Here is a 24,183-nt window from a genome sequence, read left to right on the forward strand (position 1 = left end):
GAGACCTTTCTCTGCACTCTTAGTAGTAGCTGTACTAGTACTAGTTATGACAGCAGTAGCCAGGATGATTCAAGTATCCTTGCCTAATTTATATAATATACATGGGTTAAATAGTTCTAGCACTACTTCTCAGAAATGTGATTTTTTATACACATGTATCACCCCAGTGGTTATTAAGAACTTTTTTAATATTTAAGTTTCTAGAATTAAATGAGCAAGGTAAAACAAATCTATAGGACTATGCTGTCTTTTCACAGAAATCACATTCTCTCTTTTAAACGTTTTATTTTGTATTGGAGTATAGCCGATTAACAATGTTGTGGTAGTTTTAAGTGAACAGTGAAGGGACTCAGCCATACATATTTGAAAAGCTAATTATATTGGAGACACAGACTTTGTATTCTAAGGGGAGACTTAAGGGAACTGGATTTCACCATCAGGATTGCTGACCAGGTCAAAGTTCATCATAACGATGCTGGAGGCAGGTAAAGGAACAGTCAAATGATTCTGAATGACAATTCCGAATGACAAACAATATAGAATTTATAAAACTATATTGGGTAAAACCTGTGATTCCTGTTTCTCAATAATCTTATTTGAATAAAGTTGATCCACTCATGGTAAGTTTCAATTCCACCCTTTCATCAATGGTTAACCTTTATAAAGTATGAACAAGACTTTTATAATTCTTTAGATGTGTGCTCCATTAATATATCAAAAAGTCTAGTTGACAATGCTGCTGCTATTTATAACCAAGTGAGGACTGAATTTTTCTTTGCTGAGGGATCTTGAAAGACAGAAAGAAGGCAGTTGTGATAGGTAAAGGGTTGGTACTAAGGTTATGAAGTCCAATATGCTGCCACAGATGCCAGGGATCTCAGGATTCAGATAGTCTACATCACAGGTAAGGATGCGCAAACGTTCATTCACAACCTCTGAAAATCACTGAGTCATTGACAGGGATATGGAATTAGAGATGCTGCCTCAGTTTGAGAAGCAAATAATCTCATAACTAAAATTAGAACTAAGTATACCCTGTCTCATGTAACAACCCTCTCTGTAACTTTCAAACTAATTTTAAGATAATTATGATTTTATGGGTCCACTGTCGGATGGTGATGCTATTTTTGTTATGCTATAACTAATCTTTTAAAACAAGGTCAAGAGAACACACATGATAATCTATCTAATGAGGACAAATTTATACACAAATCCACTGTATAAATACAAACCAAAACTTTGGCAAACGCAATTCCGTCATTTTTTTCTCTAAATTGTCACCTTTTCAGTAGAGTTATGATTACTAGTTGGTAAAAGAGGAAAAACACACAACATTTTCCAACTGAAGGTCAATGATTGTGTGCCATACACTAGGCTGGGTGCTTTCAAATACTAGTTCATTGAATTCTGAAAGTGGCAATAAGGTTTTATCTCCAGATGACATATCAAAAAACCAAGGCACAGAGAGATTAAGTCACTTGCAGAAATTATACCTAGGACCAAAAAAGGTAAAGGAAAAAGAGAAAATAAAAAATGACTCCCAACTTACTAGTCCTTGGATACACCAATAAGAGGAAAAGGAATTCCAGGAGGGGTCAGGAGAGGAGCCTGGGGCAATGAACAAGGCTTTGATGCAGAGCTAGAAACCAATGGAGCTGCTGCAGTGGCAGCTGGAAACATGGACTGGCACAGAGGCCAAGATGTTTCACCTGTTCACGTTTATGAATATCAAGTTTAATTGCTATAAAATTATAAAGATGTTCAATCTATAAAGTTAAACTTTAAACGAATCTCATTTTAAAGATATAAACCATCTCGGTATTCTTAACAGCAATAAAAAATGTTACAGGTAGCCTTAATTAGAGACTTGTATTTTGTCTCTCTCACATTCTCCATCCTGAAGGAAGGTCCATGGAGGTGTCTGTTAGTCAGCAATTCTGGCACTGAGCCTACCAGCCTGCTTCTGCATCAGCTTCCTCCTCAGCCGTTATTTGTTTGTCCCAATAGTTTTGCATTTTCTTTCTATAGCAGCACAGTCCAAGGCCTCCAATTCCTCAAGCCAGTGCTTTCTGCCCTCTACACCTGTAATAACAATTCCTGTCCTTTCTCACTGCAACTTGTTAAAACCACCTTCTCCAATCTCTATACATCTACAATTTCACCTCCTATGTAAAGTTTTTCTAGGCTAAAGCAATAGAGGCAATTTTTTCTAGACCACTTGAGCAGATAAAAGAGTCTATTACCTATGAAGCCCAAAATGCACTTACTAGTCAGCCACTATATTCTTTTGACTGATGCCAGGGGTTTAGTTGCTTGTGTATCTTCTATAGGTTGTGTATCTTCTATGTTGACATTGTCTGTGTTTTAGACTTATGATTGGCCGACGTATATTTAACTTCATTTTTACAGTTATTACCATGTACAATGTCATGTAAAACTAATGCTTCTGATATAATTTATTTTCTACATAATCTAAATATATAATCTTGCAATTCTGGATAAAAATAAGTGAAACAATACTTCTCTATAATTAAGACTCTGTAACTTTAAAAATTATTAACTATATGACTCTTTAAAAATCTCCTGCAGTGGGAAAAACTTAGGGCAATTAGCTGACTTTAGTTGGTTTCTCCCTCTTAGTTATACTTCCAGGATGTAGAAGAGTCTCAACACCTTCACTTGGTGGAGGGCAGTACCTCTGCTTAAAACTTCATCCTGATGCTTCCTGACAGCTATTTCGGGCTAGTTTCCAAAACCAGGAAGGACTTTTCTATAGACTACTACATTTTAAACTAAAGCCAAGGAGATCTAAAATAGAGCCAATGAATCCTTAACGTTATATAAGAAAGAATTTTAAAGAAATGTATTTTATCAATTTTAAAATAAAAATTCCACAAGCGTAATCATCTTATAATGAGAATTTTGGTAATTCTTGCCTTCTCTAGTTTTAAGAAGTTAGTTCTTAATTAGACACTTCATAAAAGTGGGCACATATTTTACTAAATCTGCAGAGAAATAACAGTGTTGTCAGTTATTCCTCTCCATTCATATCTTTTTCACAGTTTTGCTCCTAAAAGAAAGTACGATCTTCTGCTATGCCGAATGGTTTTAAATATAATGAATCCTGACTTAGATCTGTGAAGTGAAATTCAAATTTCAGAAAATCTTACATGGTTCACTTAAGTTTGCATTGATCCTTATGAACTTAGGCAGTCCCCTCCCTCATCCATTACTCTGTAGCTTATTAGAACAGAATGCTCAAGTGAAAGAATGTACAAAAGCTTGATTTTGTTTTAGCTCGGTTATGCAGTTAAATGAAATCAGCAAACCTGAACAAAGAAGAGATCTGGAAAATGAGTGCAGGTGTGATACAAAGCAGTTTGTTCCATCTCAAATACACAAGTACTAGGGAGAAAGACTGACAGGGCTCCCTAGAAGCCATAATGTTTGGGATTTTGCATTTCTAAATTTTAATTTCCAAAATCTTTTTATTTATTTTAGTTGGTGATTAATTACAATATTGTAGTGGTTTTTGCCATACAAATCTTTTAAAATAAACTTTACCAGCACCATAAAGGCAAGAAACCATCACCATGTTAGAATAACAAGAATATTCAAAGGAAAAAATTACCAAGTAATTTTCTTGGGCTCCAAAATCACTGCAGATGGTGACTGCAGCCATGAAATTAAAAGACGCTTGCTCTTTCGAAGAAAAGCTATGACTAACCTAGATAGCATATTAAGAAGCAGAGACATTACTTTGCTGACAAAGGTCCATCTAGTCAAAACTATAGCGTTTCCAGTAGTCATCTATGGATGTGAGAGCTGGACCATAAAGAAAGCTGAGTGCTGAAGAATTGATGCTATTGAACTGTGGTGTTGGAGAAGACTCTTGAGATACTCTTGGACTGCAAGGAGATTAAACCAGTCAATCCTAAAGGAAATCAACCTGAATATTCATTGGAAGGACTGATGCTGAAGCTGAAGCGCCAATACTTTGGCCACCTGATGTGAAGAACTGATTCACTAGAAAAGACCTGGATGCTGGGAAAGATTGAAAGCAGGAGGAAAGGGGGACAACAGAAGATGAGATGGTTGGATAGCATCACTGACTAAATGGATATGAGTTTAAGCAAGCTCCAGGAAATGGTGAAGGACGGGGAAGCCTGGTGTGCTGCAGTCCATGGAGTCACAAAGAGTCAGACATGACTGAGCGACTGAACAAAAAGTACTACATTGAGTACAAAGTATCGGGCTTGACTGGTGAAGGAAGACTATTATGGGTTGTATAAGTGTGCAATAGGTTAATTCTGAATGAAATTCTGTGTTTCCAATTGTTTGCACTTCTCAAACTGGGTATATTACATATTTAATTGGTAAAGTCTCAGTTGGAATCAAACCATCTTTAATACTTTTATAAAATCATTTTGATAAGCTCCTATCTCCCTCCATCCAATTTTTTGTTAAAATGGCTAAAGTACACATGTGCACACACATGCACACACTTTCAAATTAGGCCAAGTTTCCACAACTCTTCAATGTCTGTAAGTTATCTTTTTAAAAATCATTCCCATTCTGGGAAAACGAATGAAGAACCAAGGAGGCAGAAGAAATCTCTACTTTTCCCCTCTTGTTATTTTCTACGGCAGGATCAGCTACATAATTTGGGAGATGCTGTGCACAGTGAAAATGCAGGGACCTCTGTATGCGAATTATTAAGAATGTAAAGACGACGACAGCAGAGCATTCTGCTAAACACAGGGCCCCTCAGCATGCTGGGTCCTGTGTGACTGCTCTCTTCCTTCTGCGACCTTAACCTCGCTTCATCCCCTCGCCCAGTCCACTGCTGAGACTTCTCTCAAGTCAGCCCCTCTGCCCTCACCTCTCACAGCTGCCACACAGTGACTGACAGAGACCACATTCACCCTTTGATGCTGTCTCCCATCTTCAGATGGAAATAATAAAAGGAGGAGGGCAAAGGGAAAAGTTCAACGCAACAGCTCCCAATGGTCCATGAGTGATTTTAATTGTAACCTACACTTCATATGATAAAAACAGGATACAAGAGAAGCATAAAACCACCAACTTGCTAGACAAACTATACAAAGTGATACAAGAAAGCAAGCAGATGTAAACTTAAAACTGATCAAATATACTCTTTTTTCCTACAAAGGTAAACCTCTTAGGTAGAGGTATGTACTTTGCTTTTAACCAGAGTATTAACCAGTTAACAAGATTTTAAAAGATATGTTCAAGGCCGCAAAGTTGGTGACTGGTTTTAGGAAATTAGTACTTGCACAGAAAAATGCTCTATATAGACGAGTAAGAATATGTATAAAGGTGGATAAGCAGAAGTCTGAATTTAATATTAACCAATAATAACCATTTTTCTTTTCTGAAACAGGAGAATCACTATAATGAAACAGACTTTAAGAAGAGCAAAAAACAACATGGTTGTGGAAAAGCGTACACAGCAATCAGAGGCAATGACTGCATTAAGATACATTCTTCAATAGTAACTACAATCATAAAATGAATTTACCTAAAACATATAATTTCTGCTCTTAGAAAGAGTGAGTTTTACTATTTTCAAATGTCCAGAAGAATAATATACCAGATCTTTCATAACTCAGGTGGAAAATGTACTAAATATAGACCTATCTGTTCATCAGTTCAGTTCAGACGTTCAGTTGTGTCTGATTCCTTGCGACCCCATGAACCGCAGCACGCCAGGCCTCCCTGTCCATCACCAACTCCTGGAGCTTACCCAAACTCATGTCCATTGAGTCGGTGATTCCATCCAACCATCTCATCCTCTGTCATCCCCTTCTCCTCCTGCCCTCAATCTTTCCCAGCATCAGGGTCTTTTCAAATGAGTCAGCTCTTCCCATCAGGTGGCCAAAGTAGTGGAGTTTCAGCTTCAGCATCAGTCCTTCCAATGAACATTCAGGACTGATCTCCTTTATGATGGACTGGTTGGATCTCCTTGCAGTCCAAGGGACTCTCAAGAGTCTTCTCCAACACCACAGCTCAAAAGCATCAATTCTTCGGCACTCAGCTTTCTCTATAGTCCAACTCTCACATCCATACATGACTATTGGAAAAACCATAGCCCTGACTAGATAGACCTTTGTTGACAAAGTAATGTCTCTGCTTTTTAATATGCTGTCTAGGTTGGTCATTACTTTCCTTCCAAGGAGTAAGTGTCTTTTAATTTCACGGCTGCAATCACCATCTGCAGTGATTTTGGAGCCCCAAAATTAAAGTCAGCCACTGTTTCCACTGTTTCCCCATCTATTTCCCATGAAGTGATGGGACCGGATGCCATGATCTTCGTTTTCTTAATGTTGAGCTTTAAGCTTACTTTCTCACCCTCCTCTTTCACTTTGATCAAGAGGCTCTTTAGTTCTTCTTCATTTTCTGCCATAAGGGTGGCATTCATCTGCATATCTGAGGTTATTGACATTTCTCCCAGAAATCTTGATTCCAGCTTGTGCTTCCGCCAGCCCAGTGTTTCTCATAATGTACTCTGCATATAAGTTAAATAAGCAGGGTGACAATATACAGCCTTGACGTACTCCTTTCCCAATTTGGAACCAGTCTGTTGTTCCATGTCCAGTTCTAACTGTTGCTTCCTGACCTGCATACAGGTTTCTCAAGAGGCAGGTCAGGTGGTCTGGTATTCCCATCTCTTTCAGAATTTTCCACAGTTTATTGGGATCCACACAGTCAAAGGCTTTGGCATAGTCAATGAAGCAGAAATAGATATTTTTCTGGAATTCTCTTGCATTTTCGATGATCCAGCGGATGTTGGCAATTTGATCTCTGGTTCCTCTGCCTTTTCTAAAACCAGCTTGAACATCTGTTCATAGTCAACAGTTATATATTTTATCCCTTAAAGAATTTGTGGATTTTCAGCAGTAATTTGCCTGTAATATTCTGTCCATCTATTTTAAAAGGTACTTTTGTTATTTCAGAAAATAAAATGATTTCTTGAAAAACGTGAGTTTTACCATTACCGTATCATTAGCATTATTGAGCTGTTCCTAATTAATGCAAAGCATAAAAAATGTTAAGAAGTATCTAGTTTTAAAGTATTTTTTGGAAATTTTTAAGTAAATTTCATGAAAGCAAAGCTGAATATGCAATGGAAATACTATACTAGTAAACAATCTTTGATACCCACAATACTGGTTATCTTTGACAGGAAGTAGTGTAAGCAAGATTCTATGGCATGCTGCTTCTGCTATTTTGTCACACTTAGTAGATTATTAGGCTACTATTACTTTTTAAAATATTTTTTTATATTAGTCTGAGAAATAATGCCATTTGAAAGGCAAAAAATAGAAGGGCAAGTCATCCTAACTTTACACAAATATCCTCTCTAATTGACAAAAAAGTAATTTTGGCATTTAAATAACAGAAGAAATTAGTTCCAACTTCCTAGAACAAGGTTATTATTTGTCACCATGGTAAAAATCTGGTTAAAAAAAAAAGAGTCATGAAATTACCCTTAATGCATATAATTTTAACCATCACTAATTTTTAACTCTTTGTGGGGAAAAATATAGCTATCTTGTTATTAGTTAAGTGTAGCTGTTCTCAAAATATGGTCCCTGAAACAACAGTATTAGCACCTCCTGAGAACCTGTAAGAAGTTTCTTGTGAGTTCTCGGGTGCCACCCTAGACCTACTAAGTCAGAAACGATGGGTGAAGGGTCACTCTATTATTGTTTAAACAAGTCCTCTCGGTGATTCTGAAACAGCTAAAGTATAAGAACTGGTGGTCAAATATGTCTTCAAAATAGATCATAAAGTATTTGACATAAAACTGTCGAAATTTCACGTACGTTTTATGGATGAAGTGTTCCCAAATCCAAATGAATAGTTGAAGTACAACTTAGAAGAAACAAAAAATCAATTTTACAAATACATCAAATCTACTGTTTTCAGCAGTGATGTAATCAATCCGTAAGAGAGAGAGAGCAAAGATGATTGAATGTAATGCCTTGGTCAATAACAGGTAGGAAAATTTTTTAAAGCCACCAAAAATGCTTTAAGTAACAGCTGTGCAATATATCTTGAAAAGTGAGAAGTTGTAAGTGCACAGTACTACTGAGCTGGGACCAGGTTCAAAGTGCAACAGAGGAGAGAGAAAGCCATACATCTGGTTCCTTAAGGACCCTCATGAAGGCACCCATCTGAACATATAGTTATCTTACGATGGTTTGAATCAATTCCTGCATAAAATAGGTCTTCTGATAGCACATCATTTGATATTACTAATATTTGCATGTTTTAATTATTCAAAATGTCATTTCTCTGGAACGTAAACAAATCTTTCTGCTTCTGCTACAAAATACATATTTAAAGCATTACGGTCTTTTTAAAATTTCCTTCTAATTTTTCATCTTAACTGATTTTGCCATTCTGATTAATGTCTTTCTTGATAAAACAAAAAGTTATTTTCATCCATGTTTTCTTAGTTTTGAAATTCATGCTATGTCTATATGGTCACTGTTTCCTCCTGTACTATTCTTCTTTCTTCCATATGTATTTGAATAAAGAACTAGTATAAATTAAGTTGGCTTCCCAGGTGGCGCTAGTGGTAAAGAATCCACCTGCCAAAGCAGGAGACATGTTCGATCCCTGGGTTGGGAAGATTCCCTTGAGCCGGGCATGGTAACCCACTCCAGCATTCTTGCCTGCAGAATCAAATGGACAGAGGATCCTGGCAGGCTCCAGTCCATGGGGTCACAAAGAGCGACTTAGCTAGCATGCATGCAAGCATAAATGAAGTCAATGAAACACATCTACTTTCTTTAGATCCCTGAACAAAAGAGAGTTTCCAAAAGAGGCCACTGAGAACCACGGATGCCTTCCTTCAATTAAGTACTCAAGGCAGTTCTTCTAGCACTAAAAAAAAACCTGTATTTAGTATGACAGCTCATTATTATAACATTATAAAATACAATCAATAACCTTTGAGAAAAAAATTAGCTCTCCTGATTTCCATCACAAAAACATTTTACATTATTCGACCTAAACTCCCTGAAAAGTGTACTTCTAGTAATTTTAATGCAATACTGTCTGAATCTAACAAATGTTTTTATAAGAGCAGAAAAATACAAGTATTTATAGAGAAAAAACATTTCTTTAAAAATAAACATTATTCCACCTGAGACGTTAATATGCTTAAGCTCTAGAATAAGAATTTTAGAAATAATTCTTTTGTTTTACCATATCATTTAAGCTGCCAAAAAGTTGAATATTAGAAACCCCACAGTCTCTCTCACTCTCTCTCTCTGACACTGACACACACACACACACACACACACACACACACACACACGATCCTAAATTACAGGATACGAATACAGGATAAGTATTTAATACAGGCAAGATTTTGAAAAAGTATTAACTAAGTATACATTTATAACTGTTGATGATAAAGGTTAGTGTTTACTGAATATCAGACTAATATTTAGTAGTTTACATTCTCTCTAATCATAACAACTCTGCAAACTCAGTATTACTGTCCCAATTTTACATGTAAACTAAATCACCCACTAACATCAAGCTTTTCTTTTCAATTTGCCTAAGGGTACACAGCTAGCACAGCAGTAAAACTGATAATTGAACCCAAACTAATTCCAAAGTCTGTTCTTTTATCTATAGATTATTGCTTCCCCCAGACTGTATTTATCACATATATTTTATGTATGTACTTATGTGAAATTATTATTATTTGTATTGCATTACTTTTTCCAAGCAATTTATTGGGATTTATAGTAGCTAAGAAAAATAAGAACCCCCAAAGTAGCTATTATGGAAAACTCCAGAATGCTTTCTCAAAGTCTGGCCTTAAATCCAATCTTCTCTGTTCTAAATTTTAATCTACAAGAAGCTGCTTCTGGCAGACAGAGATAAAATGAAGTGTCAGTTTTGCACTTCCTGTGTCAAGTGTTTTTCTATATTAATGAAAGTTTCAACTCCAACAGACTCCAGATTGGACATTTTATCTTCATTTTTTGTAAACCAAAGTTTTAAATAAAAGGTCACTAGAAAGCAATGAGAAGACACAGTAATGGAATTCGCATGAAACAAAGACACAGTAATCATTCCAAAATTGGGAGAAGCTTCAGCAACCACCCAGTAGTAGCCCAACGCTTACTTCACAAATGAGAAAGCCAGAGCTGGAGGAGTGAACGGCTGTCCAGGGTGTCATGTGATTAATCAAACTCTCAGGACACTGGCCAGTGCTGCGGCGGCTCACGGTGAGGCTTCCTCATAAACAAAATTCACCATTTCAAGAGGACCCACTCCTCCCATTCAGAAAGTCCTTCTTCTTGGCATCTCCCTGGTGGTCTAGTGGTTAAGAATCTGCCTGTCAATGCAGGGGTTATAGGTTTGATCTCAGGTCCAGGAAGATTCCACAAATACTCAAGTGCTGTGGCTTCTGAGTCCATGCGCCCTAGAGCCTGGACTCAGCAACACAAGAAGCCACAGCAATGAGAAGCCAGTGCACGACAGCTCGAGAGGAGCCCCCACTCTGCACAACTTAGAGAAAGCCCGTGCACAGCCATGAAGACCCAGTACAGCCAAAAATAAACAATTTTTTTCTTTCTTAAAGAAAGTCTTTCTTCCTGATGTTCTGTTCTTTTCATAGAATCACTACTCCTTACTACAAAGGATAATACTTTGAAGCAATCTTGGACAAATCATTATCTTACACCTTCTTTATCCTGTATTTATAGAAAGATAAATCCTATTGCTTATATTTAGACTTTCTTTTCCATTCTTACTGCCACTGCACTGGATAGCAATCTCTAATAGGAGGAGAACAGTTTATTAGTAATGAATATCAGGATTCAAAAAAGTGGAAAGATATCCCATGCTCTTGGATTGGAAGAATTACTAAAATGGCCATACTACCCAAAGCATCAACAGATTTAATGTGATCCCTATCACATTACCCATGACATTTTTCACAGAACTAGAGCAAATAATCCTAAAATTCATATGGAACTATAAAAGGCTCAGAATTGCCAAAGGAACCTGAAGAAAAAGAACAATGCAGGAGGCATAATACGCCCAGACTTCAGACAATACTACAAAGCTACAGTCATCAAAAGAATGTGGTATTGACACAAAAAGAAACATGTGGATCGATGGAACAGAATGGAGAGCCCAGAAATAAACCCACACACCTACAATCAATAATCTTCAACAAAGAAGACAAGAATATATTAACACCATGGGAAAAAGACAGTTTCTCAGCAAGTGGTGCTGGGAAAGTTGAATAGCCACATGTAAATCAGTGAAGTTAGAACCTTCGCACTGTGCACAAAAATAAACTCAAAATGGCTGAAAGACTTAAACATAAGACATGACACAATAAAAGGCAATTTTAGCAATGATTTCTTAGGTCAGTCTCCAAGGCAATAGAAATAAAAACAAAAATAAGCAAATGGGACCTAATCAAGCTTATAAGTTTTGCACAGCAAAGGATATCATAAACAAAATAAACAGACAATCTACAGAATGGGAGAAAATATTTGAAATGATACAAAATACAAGGGCTTAATTTCCAAAACATATAAACAGCTCATACAACTCAACAACAACAAAATAGCTTAAACAAAAACTGGGCAGAAGACAGACATTTCTCCGAAGAAGACATATAGATAGCCAATAAGCATATGAAAAGATGCTAACATCAGTAATTATCAGAGAAATGCAAATCAAAATTACCATGAGGTACCACCTAACACTGGTCAAAATGGCCATCATTAAAGAGTCTACAAATAATAAATGCTAGACAGGGTGTGGAGAAAAGGAAATCCTCTTACACTACTGATGGGAATATAAGTTAGTGCAGCCACTACAGAGAACACTAGGGAGAACACTATGGAGGTACTGCAAAAGACTAGAATTACTATATGATCCATCAATCCCCTTCCTGGGCATATATACAGATAAAACTATAAATCAAAATGATATAACACCCCAATGTTCATAGTAGCACTATTCACAATAGCGAAGACAGGGAAACAACCTAAAAATCCATTAACAGATGAATGGATGAAGATGTGATAAATATATATAACAGAATACTACTGCAAAGATGGGCTCAATAAAGGACAGAAATGGTATGGACCTAACAGAAGCAGAAGATATTAAGAAGAGGTGGCAAGAATACACAGAAGAACTGTACAAAAAAGATCTTCAAGACCCAGATAATCACGATGGTGTGATCACTCACCTAGAGCCAGACAACCTGGAATGTGAAGTCAAGTGGGCCTTAGGAAGCATCACTACAAACAAAGCTAGTGGAGGTGATGGAATTCCAGTTGAGCTATTTCAAATTCTAAAATGATGATGCTGTGAAAGTGCTGCACTCAATATGCCAGCAAATTTGGAAAACTCAGCAGTGGCCACAGGACTGGAAAAGGTCAGTTTTCATTCCAATCCCAAAGAAAGGCAATGCCAAACAATGCTCAAACTACCACACAATTACACTCATCTCACACGCTAATAAAGTAATGCTCAAAATTCTCCAAGCCAGGCTTCAGCAATATGTGAACAGTGAACTTCCAGATGTTCAAGCTGGTTTTAGAAAAGGCAGAGGAACCAGAGATCAAATTGCCAACATCTGCTGGATCATCGAAAATGCAAGAGTTCCAGAAAAACATCTATTGCTGCTTTATTGACTATGCCAAAGCCTTTGACTGTGTGGATCCCAATAAACTGTGGGAAATTCTGAAAGAGATGGGAATACCAGACCACCTGACCTGCCTCTTGAGAAACCTGTATGCAGGTCAGGAAGCAACAGTTAGAACTGGACATGGAACAACAGACTGGTTCCAAATTGGGAAAGGAGTACGTCAAGGCTGTATATTGTCACCCTGCTTATTTAACTTATATGCAGAGTACATTATGAGAAACACTGGGCTGGCGGAAGCACAAGCTGGAATCAAGATTTCCGGGAGAAATATCAATAAACTCAGATATGCAGATGACACTACCCTTATGGCAGAAAGTGAAAAAAAACTAAAGAGTCTCTTGATCAAAGTGAAAGAAGAGAGTGAGAAAGTAAGCTTAAAGCTCAACGTTCAGAAAACGAAGATCATGGCATCCGGTTCCATCACTTCATGGCAAATAGATGGGGAAACAGTGGAAACAGTGGCTGACTTTAATTTTGGGGCTCCAAAATCACTGCAGATGGTGATTGCAGCCGTGAAATTAAAAGACACTTACTCCTTGGAAGGAAAGTAATGACCAACCTAGACAGCATATTAAAAAGCAGAGACATTACTTTGTCAACAAAGGTCTGTCTAGTCAAGGCTATGGTTTTTCCAGTAGTCATGTATGGATGTGTGAGTTGGACTATAGAGAAAGCTGAGCGCCAAAGAATTGATGCTTTTGAACTGTGGTGTTGGAGAAGGCTCTTGAGAGTCCCTTGGACTGCAAGGAGTCCTGGGTATTCATTGGAAGGACTGATGCTGAAGCTGAAACTCCAATACTTTGGCCACCTGATGCAAAGAGCTGACTCATTTGAAAAGACCCTGATGCTGGGAAAGATTGAGGGCAGGAGGAGAAGGGGATGACAGAGGATGAGGTGGTTGGATGGCATCATTGACTCAATGGACATGGGTTTGTGTAGACTCTGGCAGTTGGTGATGGACAGGGAAGCCTGGCATGCTGCGGTTCATGGGGTCGCAAAGAGTCTGAACCGAACTCATCTATAAAAAAGAATGAAGTAATGCCATTTGCAGGAATGAAAATGTAACTAGAGATCACATACTAAGTAAGTCATGAAGACAAATATCATGTATCACTTATATGTGAAATCTAAAATATGATACAAATGAACCCAATATGAAACAGAAACAGAATCAGTACATAGAGAACAGACTGTTGGTTGTCCAGGTGAGGGGGGTGGGAGAGGGATGGATTGGGAGCTTGGGATTAGAAGATAAAAATGGGTATAAACAGGGATAAAACACAAGGTCCTACTGTATAACACAGGGAACTCATATGCAATATCCTGTTATAAACCATAATGGAAGAGAATGTGAAAAAGAATATACATGTATAACTTAGTCACTATGCTATACAGCAGTAATTAACATAGTATTGTAAATCAACCATACTTCAATAAATTTTTTTAAAATGACAAAACCCTTTAAAACAAAATGAACATTAGCAATTTGGTCTATTATTAACCAGTTAAAAAGACAATGATGTTAAAAATAAATAAATTTTAAAAAAAGACAATGAGGGACACCATAATGAATCATGCAAAAGTGGATATAATTTAGAAACAAAATGAAATGAACATTATCTCTACAATAATTTGATATGTTATGCATGCAGTCAAGACAGAAAATACAGAAAATTTAAAATCATAGTTATTTGGTGGTTTTCTGATGGTTATTAAAAATTATTTGAAAAAGAAATAATTTTAACAAAAACTGTATTAGTAAGTTTAGTATCTACATGTTATGCTTTTTGAAGCTTGTAAGCTTATAAAACATAAATTAAGAATCCTGAAGAGTATATAGTATGTACTACCTTTATAACTCTTCTGTAAATCTAAATTAGTTTTAAAAAGCTTAAAGAACAAAAAGATTCTTCATATTCTACTAAATGACCAACACTTTTAAAGACAAAAAGAGTCTTTAAAAAAAATCCATGTTGTAGCACTCTCAAATAATGATCATATATAATTTCAAATAACATTTTTCCAGTATTCTATACTTACAAAATTTCACAAGTAAATGGTCAAAACCAAGGATTTGTTCAAAGAAGCAAGTTTTGCATGTAATAATTATATCAGTATATACAGTCATATTTCTAATACCTTTAGGTCCATGTTGTTTACTGAAATGTTTGAGTGTTTATTAAATGATCCAAGGGCCCTCACAAACTCTGAACTACTTCTAACGTGGGGGCTACTGTTAAAAGATTAGTAACATCTGTTGGATCACAGAAAAAGCAAGAGAATTTAAAGAAAAATCTACTTCTGCTTCATGGACTACACTAAAGCCTTTGACTGTGTGGATCACTACAACCTGTGGGAAATTCTTAAAGAGATGGGAATACCATCCACCTTACCTGCCTCCTGAGAAACTTATATGCAGGTCAAGAAGCAACAGTCAGAACCAGACATAGAACAATGGACTGGTTCAAAACTGGGAAAGGAGTACATTAAGGCTGTATATTGTCACCCTGCTTATTTAACTTATATGCAGAGTACATCCAGGCGAAATGCTAGGCATGAATCACAAGCTGGAATCAAGATTGCTGGGAGAGATATCAACAACCTCAGATATGCAGATGATACCAGCCTATTGGCAGAAAGCAAAAGGAACTAAAGAGCCCCTTGATGAGGGTGAAAGAAGAGAGTGAAAAAGCTGGCTTAAAACTCAACATTCAAAAAACTAAGATCATGGCATTCAATCCCATAACCTCACGGCAGATAGATGGGAAAACATGGAAACAGTGACAGATTTTATTTTCTTGGGCTCCAAAACCACTGTGGATGGTGACTGCAGCCACAAAATTAAAAGATGCTTGTTCCTTGGAAAAGCTATGACAAACCTAAGAAAAGTTATGACAAAAGTTGTGACAGGGTATGAAAAGCAGAGACATCATTTTGCCAATAAAGGTCCATATAGTCAAAGCTATGGTTTTTCCAGTAGTCACGTACAGATGTGAGAGTTGGACCATAAAGAAGGCTGAGTGCCACAAAGAATTGGTACTTTTGAATTGTGGTGCTGGAGAAGACTCTTCAGAGTCCCCTAGAGAGCAAGGAGATCAAACAAGTCAATCCTAAAGGAAATCAACCTGAATATTCACTGAAAGGACTGATGCTGAACCTGAAGCTCCACTACTTTGATCACCTAATGTGAAGAGCCAACTCATTGGAAAAGACCCTGATGCTGGGATAGATTGAGGGCAGGAGGAGAAGGGGGCGACAGAGGATGAGATGGTTAGATGGCATCACTGACTCAATGGACATGAGTTTAAGCAAACTCAGGAGATGGTGAAGGACAGGGAAGCCTGGTGTGCTCAAGTTCACAGGGTCACAAAGAGTCAGATACAACTTAGTAACTAAACAACTTCCAAAACTGCATTCATTTGTTCAGTAAATATTAACTGAGCATATAACATGAACCAGGCCTTGGGCTTCTATGTGCTAAGGATACAGCAGTGAGCAAAGTGAACAAAATCCTTGCCTTTACATTCTATGTGGAAGTGGGCAGAAAAAAAAAAAAAAAAAAAACCCAGAAAAGTAAAATCTGTGCAATGGTAGATGGGAATGGTACTCACAAAGAAGAAGAAATGGAGGAAGCAGAATGGGGCTGGAGTGGGGGAAATTTGCAATGTTAGACCAAGTAACTGAAGAAAGCCTGAGTTAACATTTGAGTACAAACCCTCAACTGGTGAGGAAATGAGTGACACAGGTAATAGGGAAAGAGATCTGCAGGCAGAGAGGAGACAGTGCAAATCCCCTAAAGCAAGAACCTGCCTGCATGTTCCAAGAAGAGCCAACAACCAGTATGAGGAGAGCAGAGTGAGAGTGGAGAACAGAAGCCAAGGTCCAGGAAGAACAGAGATCAAGAGGAGGAGCCTGGGAGGAGATTTATCAGGTTTCAGATTTCATTCTGATTGAGATGAGAAGTCAATGGGGGGATTTAAATCAAGGTAGTGACACATTCTGACTTAGATTTTACGTAACTACGCGACATGCTGAGTTAAGAGACCATCATAAATCACAGGCAGAAACAGGAAGACCTATCATAGGCTTTTTCAGTAACAGAGGCAAGACGCGAAGGGGACCTGGATCAGAAATGCAGCAGTGGAAATGGTGAATTGTGATTGGATTCTGGACATTTTTAACAGTACAGACAGGAGACTATGGTGACAAAGATGTGGGGAAGGATCAGACATGGATGAAAGAAGCTAGGAATCAAGGATGCACCAAGACTGAGCAAAGAACCAAGCTGCTATTTACTGAGAAACGGAAGACTCAGGAGGAAGTGGGCGTGGTGGAGATATGGAGTCTGGTTTACTGCAGTACATTCTGAGAACAGAAAATGACTTCTGCTCATCAGCAAACAGACGGGCATCTAAAGCCATGGGGCTGGGCGAGGTCATCAAGGGCTTAAGTGTGAACAGAAAAGAGGTCCAAATTCAAAACATTGGAGAATTTCCAGTTCAGAGGTTAGAGAGGAGAGAAGGAGCCAGCAAAGGAGATTGAAACAGAAGCCAGAGAGGTGAGGGAAACTAGCTGAGTGTAGCATCTGGAAGCCAGATAAAGACAGCAGTCAGAACTGCTGCCGGTCATATGAGCTGAGGGCTAAAAAGCCCATCACCGGGGTCAGTAAGAAGGACAATTCTGGTGAGGTGGCAGGGGCTACACAAACTGAAATCCCAACGCACAGTCAACTCTTTCAGAGAGATTAGCTGCAAATGAAAAGACCCTGGGCAGTAACTGAAGGGAAAATCAGAACAGGAAATCTTTCTAAGGTGGGAGGGAAAAAAAAACCCCAGCATTATCTGTATGTTGATGGAAAAGAGCTAGTAGTGAAGGAAAAATTAAACGACGCAGGAGATGGAAGTCAGGTGTTCGATTAAAAATATTTTATGTCAGGAGAGCAAGAGCTATTTTATTAACGTTTTTTTGGATTGTCAGGTCCTTCAAGGCTCTGATAAAGTCAACAAGTCTTCCACCAGAAATGATACACATCTAAACCTCTGTTTTCATTTCAGAGAGGTCCAGATTCACTGAAGATGATCCGTAGCTCTCAGGAAAAGATCCTCTGAACTTAAAAAGCATAATCATTTTGTCCCTTCAGGTAATTTCACAGATAAAATCTAAATAGTTACCATATGATAACAAGTAAAATCTAAACAATTAATTACTACCTGATGACAAGTAAAGTAAAATTATACTTACAGATAATCTAAAAATCAATCATCTGGGCTGTTATATCTGTTGACTTATTGAGCAACTCAAATCCTCTTATCCATCAAGCACCAAACTGGATTCTACTACACCTATCATTTCTTCTGATAACCCCATAATTTCTTTCCCCTGGATTCACTGCTTCTTCAACACCATTCAATCAGTTAACCCCATAATAATTTGCATCAGCTCACTGTTTCTGTATGTTCTGAGTTTCCCAACTAGAGCACTAGCAGTAAAGGCAGAAATACTTCTTGGCATCATCACCTCCAGCTACAACACTGTTACAAACACAACATTAATTTCATAAGTATATGCTAAACAAACTAGTTAACTTCAGTGGCTTCTGAAAGTACTGGTCTGATTTACTATGTCAACATCGATTATCGGCAAAAATTTAAAAAACAACCATAAAATGAAATGGAGTGCTAATTTTTAAAATAGTACCATCTCATATGCAACAAAGCCCAAAGCTGGGTAAAACTACTAACTGAAAATTGTGATCATAATTGCTTAGGTTTTTTTTTCTTTCACCAACATGATAAACTGCCTTGATTTCAGTTCAAATTTTGTGATCTAAATGTAGCACTGAATCTTGATATGGGTAACAGGGGTAAATGGACACGTCTGTCTGTGATCTCACTGTCAGGGCTATACTGATTCTTGTTCTTCCTATAAAACTTCCCAAGGGTACACCCAGCCCTGGCAGCACTGTACAGCAGGCAAAGCTCCTTGCTCACAGTTCCTTCCCACCCCGTGGCATTCTACACCATTAAGATCAGGTTTTATCATCCACGCTTTGACACCCAGTGTCCTGCCTGTGGCACCTGCCACGACTTGTGCTCAGGTTGTAGGTTTTACCTCACTCTCATCTTTCTTTCCTTTGCCCTTCCAAAATCTAATGAACATTTGTCATGTTAAGATTTGCCAAGTAAATAAGTTAATCATTTCACAGAAACAAATTCACTTTAAGGTGTGTGTATTGTGCTAATTAAAAAAAAATTACAATGGCAGAAACTCAATTTAAGCTCCAAAACAAATAGCACATATATAGCTCAATATAAAAAACAACCCAATCCAGAAACGGGCATAAGAAGTAAACAGACAATTCTCCAAAGTACACGTACAAATGGTCCAAAGGCACATGAAAAGATGCCCAACATCACTAATTATTAGAGAAATTCAAATTTCAAAACTACAATGAGGTATCGCCTCACATCTGTTAGAATGGCCAACATCAGAAAGTCTATAAAAAACAAGTGCTGGAGAAGGTATGGAGAAAAGGGAACTTTCCTACACTGTTGGTGGAAATGTAAACTGGGGAAGCCTTTATGGAGAACAGCATAGAGGTTCCTTAAAAAAACTAAAAATAGAGCTACCATATGATCCAGCAATCCCACTTAGGTTTATATCTGGAGAAAACACTAATTTCATAAGATACATACACCCCAGTGTCCACAGCAGCACTATTTACAATTGCCAGGACATGGAAGCAACCTTAATGTCCATCAACAGAGGAATGGTTAAAGGTATGGTATATATATACAATGGAAGACTACTTAGCCATAAAAATGAATGAAATAATGCCATTTGCAGCAATATGAACCTAGAGATTGTCATACTAAGTGAGAGTAGTTAGACAGAGAAAGACAAATATCATATACTATCATTCATATGTGGAATCTAAACTTTTAAAAACTATATAAATTAAGTTTTTATAAAACAGAAACAGACTCACAGATTTAGAAAACAAACTTATGGCTACTGAAGAGGAAACATGGTGGGAAGGGATAAATCAGGAGTTTTGGATTAGCATATGTACACTACTATATATAAAACAGATAATGAACAAGGACCTATTGTATAAAACAGGGAACTCTACTTAATATCTTGTAATAATGTATAATGGAAGAAAATATTAACAAAAAGAATATATATGTATGTATAACTGAATCACTTTGTATATACCTGAAACTAACACAACATTGGAGATCAACCAGATTTCAGTTTTAAAAAGTCTTAACACACACATACACAAAGTATGAAGGCACTGCAATGCCTTTCATATCATGTATATATTAATAGGAAAGTGTAACTCTGCTTGCATATGGAATTAGTACTGTTTTAGGGGAAGTTCTATAAGATGTGACAAAAATCACTCCTACAAACATTTAGAGAGAGTATTTGATGAGATTACTGGTGAAGAAAGACAAGATTTACAACATTCTCTATGCAGGATAGCTCCTTGTTAGCACACTGTTATCAGTGAACGTAAAACCATGCATCCATTCAACTGACAGGTACTTAGCTGTATAAAGCAGGCCTGGGCACAGTACCTCACACAGGTCAGACAGTGAATTAATCATCCCCCTGTATCACTAAAACACAAACAATGATCCATTCCTCTCCAATGTTAGGGCTTAATCAAGTGAACACCATCCATTTCTGCCCAAGTCAGAAACCATAGATACCCTTGGTGTCTGTATTCTTCGATTGCTCATCTAACTAAGCCTGACGCCCAATAAATTCTCACTCTTAAATCTCTAACACACCCAATTCTCTTCATCCTCATCATCGCCACACTAGTGAAAACCTAAACTGACTGTACAGCTAACAACCTCCCATCTTTCTATCCTTCATAGAGCAGATGCGTAAGTCTCAGAAAAGCGCCAAATGTACCAAATCTTGTGGTACATCCACGTGATAGAGATTTACAGAGCCGCGAGAATGACTGGCAACTACACTCAACTACACAATGACTCTCAAAATTATGATGCTGTGTCTGGCTTCTTTTCCTGAAATGAGCCTATACAGGATGCTCCTATTTCTGTAACATATGAAGAAGGTGGCCCAGAGGTCTCCTTGGGGCAGGGAACTCTGACGGGAAGGAAAGGTGAGAGGGGACTTTTGTTTCTTCACCCAGGAGATGGTCACATATATGTATTCAGTTTGTGAAATTCATCAATCTATATACTTATGAAATGCTCACTCTTCTGGATGTGTATGAGGCTTTAGTTAAAAGTTTTAGAAAAAATAAAACATGCTGCTCAATGACCTCCCACCACCCTGAGCTGAAGCCCCAAAGCCAAATTCCTAACAATGACCTGAAATACATTTCACCACAAAGTCTCTGTAAGTCTTTGTCTTAAATGGTCACTCTTTCTCCCTTTATGGCTTTCATAATATGCTTATTCCGCCTCTGCATTTTGTTGCACTAGCTCCTAATGATGCTCAGATTCAGTTAAAATTTCGTTTTCCCCAGGAAGTCTTCCCTGATCTGAGACGAGGTTACCATCCCTGTCTCGCCTCTGCATGGCCCCCACACATCTGTATGAGACTGTGAATTCTCTGAGGGCCGGGCACATGTTTTATTTACCTCTCTGTTCTCTCAGTTCTTTGTATATTTGATAGCTGGCTGCATAAATTTATTTCCTATACAAAAACATGGCAGGTAGTTGTGGCAAAGTTTCAGTCTATGAACTGCAGTATAAGCAGTGAAACTGCTAAAAGTTTTTGATACAGGAACTTAAAGGAAGAAAGAGTTACATGATAAATTGTTTATACACAGCAAAGTAGGAAGCCATGCATGTGGTCACACAGAGCAGTCACTTTTAATACGGCTATTAAATTTATTTGAAAATTCCATTTTAAATAATAATCTATGGTAATAAAATCCTAAAATTGATCGTAAATAATCTTTTACTCATCTACATTCAAATGTTAGTTATTTTTAACCAGTTGTGAAAACCAAGGCTCTACCAAGGCTCTGAGTGGACTGAGTGAGTAGGTCAATTGTTTCAGCTTCTTTGCATGCAAAAAGAATATTTAATATCTACCTCAACTTAAAAAAACTATAAATATTTGCAAGTGTTCCTAAGAAGAATTTAAGTTTTCCTATTTTAAACACAAAATAATTTGCTGAATGAAAAGTAAAACTATAACTCCTTATTTGTTATAATTACCCATGGCAAGTAATATAGGCAGCCTGTTGATTCACAAACTGTTCTTCCTGGAAAAAAAACACTTAAAAGGTTACTGGCTATAAAGATAGAGAGCACCAGTGATAACTACCTTGAGTGCTAATACCCACAGGAAAGAACAAAGCTGTCATCTTTTTGGGAAATCAATGCCATTTTCTATAATAAGCGTCAGGCTACAAATTTTAGAAACTTTTAAGTGTAACGAAGTTTAAATTAAAAATATAGGTAATATCCTGAGTTACCTTACTTTTCTATTCCTTTTGAGAAATAATTGCTTTCTGTGTATCATCCCTCAAATTTCTTTTTATTCTAATATTCATTAAAATTCATTAAATCTAAAGTTAGGTAGACTTTACTGGCCAGAAGCAGTAAAAGAAAGGATAAAGATACTTCCTTTATTCTGAGAAAGATTAGTTTCCTTAATATAGAACTTGCTTACATAACATTTCTAAAGCACTACTATAATTTTTAGAATTTTATTGGAGTATAGTTGATTTAAAAGCATCTTACAATAAAAAGAATGACCTTAAAATGCTCTATCACTGAACCACAACTTGAAGTGTACACTGTCTAACCACAGAATTTAACCAGAGTTCAGAACCAAAAGAGGTCCCAACAATGCTCAGTGTAATGTTTATTAAGGCAATTAACTGCTTTTTAAAAATACTCTGAAAATAATTTAAAAAATAACATTATTGCTTGTTTTCTTGAGTCTTAACTCTTTTTGAAGGAAAGATTTCAAATGAGAAAAACAAAATTTGAATGATAATAGATAATTCATTTTTTATTTACTCCAGCTTCAAGAATCTATTGCACAGTCTCACAATTTATTGAGGAACCATTTTCATGTGACAGCTGGTACAGACTGCAGTCAAAGCGGGGAACATGAGAAACTATTAGCAAACTAAATGTTCCCATTTAGGCTGGTATTTCTCAAGTCTAATTAATTCAAGTTAAAAGTTTTTTCCTTCTAAAAATAAGTACAATGTTTCTTAGAATTAAACTTTTAGTTTTTATGAGTATTAAGTTTCAAATGAATGAACGCCAAGTAACATATTTTTTGAACCTCAGTTTGTCAATAGAGATAACTTTAGTCCAGATCAGTGTTTATCAAATTTTTTGTTACAAAACCCTTCAAGATGATGGAAAAAATACAGACATTCTTCCCAGCAAAAACATACACATAGAAAATTTGACTATAATTTCAGGGTACTCACACACCCTCTGAAACTCATCCAAATACCACTTGGCAAAAATAGAGCTAGGTTGTATTTAAGGTATTTTGTAGCTTTAAATGTTGGTTTCAGAAATAAGGTTAATGTCTTTAAACAAAAGAAAGTCAGGTTTGAGAATAAATGTGAAAACCCAAACATAATTCGTTAATTTACTCATTGTTACTAAAGATATTAGCCTGGAAAGCCTGAACACCTTATTTATATATAGACACAGGTGTTAATTTGACAAAATAATTCATACTTAAGGCATTAAAAGTTAAGCAAAATAAGATTCTTATGTAAAGCCAGGATATTTCTAGACATGGAAATGTGTGACATTCACAGCTTTCAAATCACAATAAGTCATCTCCTTCCAACCCTCCCCATTACCAGGTTCAACTCCTTGGAGTGAGGAAGAAAAATATTACATAACGTAAGCTGCATTTGAGGTCTTTTAGATGACTGTTTTGAGGGAAAGGGAGTACTTTCAGATCCTTAAATTTATTTAAAAATAATTGGGGGATCACTGCCCCCCCCAAAAAAACTTACCTGTAATTCTTGTTCTCTGAAGGAAATGCAGTAATTATAAACATATCCACACTCTCGGGTTTATCCTCCGAAGCAGGAGGGGATTTGGAATGCATCATGGCTTACACCCACCCGCTACACTGCCATATGCTGACACACTGCACTGGCCTCGGCTCTCCTTGCCTGACTGGAATGGAGCAGGGCTCACCTAGTTGTCCACCCTAGGAGGCAGGTACTCCCCCACAGCAAGTGTGGCGGTGCTGCAACTACTGTCCTTGGAAAACACGAATTATGAATGGTCCCTCCTCTATAGTTTAAGGGGGATGGAGACACTACTAGAGTTGCTGTTACATGCTTCAAAACTTGGAGAAGGCAATGGCACCCCACTCCAGTACTCTTGCCTGGAAAATCCCATGGATGGAGGAGCCTGGTGGGCTGCAGTCCATGGGGTCGCTAAGAGTCGGACACGACTGAGCGACTTCAC

At 37.3% G+C, this 24,183-nt stretch overlaps 1 protein-coding gene and 1 long non-coding RNA gene across 13 annotated transcripts in view; one reads left to right on the forward strand and one right to left on the reverse strand.

Moving 5' to 3' along the window:
- The window catches only part of ZEB1 (zinc finger E-box binding homeobox 1), a 192,231-nt gene that overhangs the window by 99,967 nt on the left and 68,081 nt on the right, over window positions 1-24,183 (reverse strand). The gene's annotated exons all lie outside the window — the stretch shown is intronic.
- LOC145531426 (uncharacterized) lies at window positions 523-21,100 on the forward strand. Its single transcript, XR_014072438.1, has 4 exons — window positions 523-620; window positions 5,405-5,573; window positions 17,782-17,867; window positions 20,620-21,100. It is a non-coding gene; the product is annotated as an uncharacterized LOC145531426 (long non-coding RNA).

This window comes from Giraffa tippelskirchi, chromosome 13 (assembly GCF_054371585.1).
Source record: "Giraffa tippelskirchi isolate mGirTip1 chromosome 13, T2T-mGirTip1v1.2.pri, whole genome shotgun sequence".
Lineage (NCBI taxonomy): Eukaryota > Metazoa > Chordata > Mammalia > Artiodactyla > Giraffidae > Giraffa > Giraffa tippelskirchi.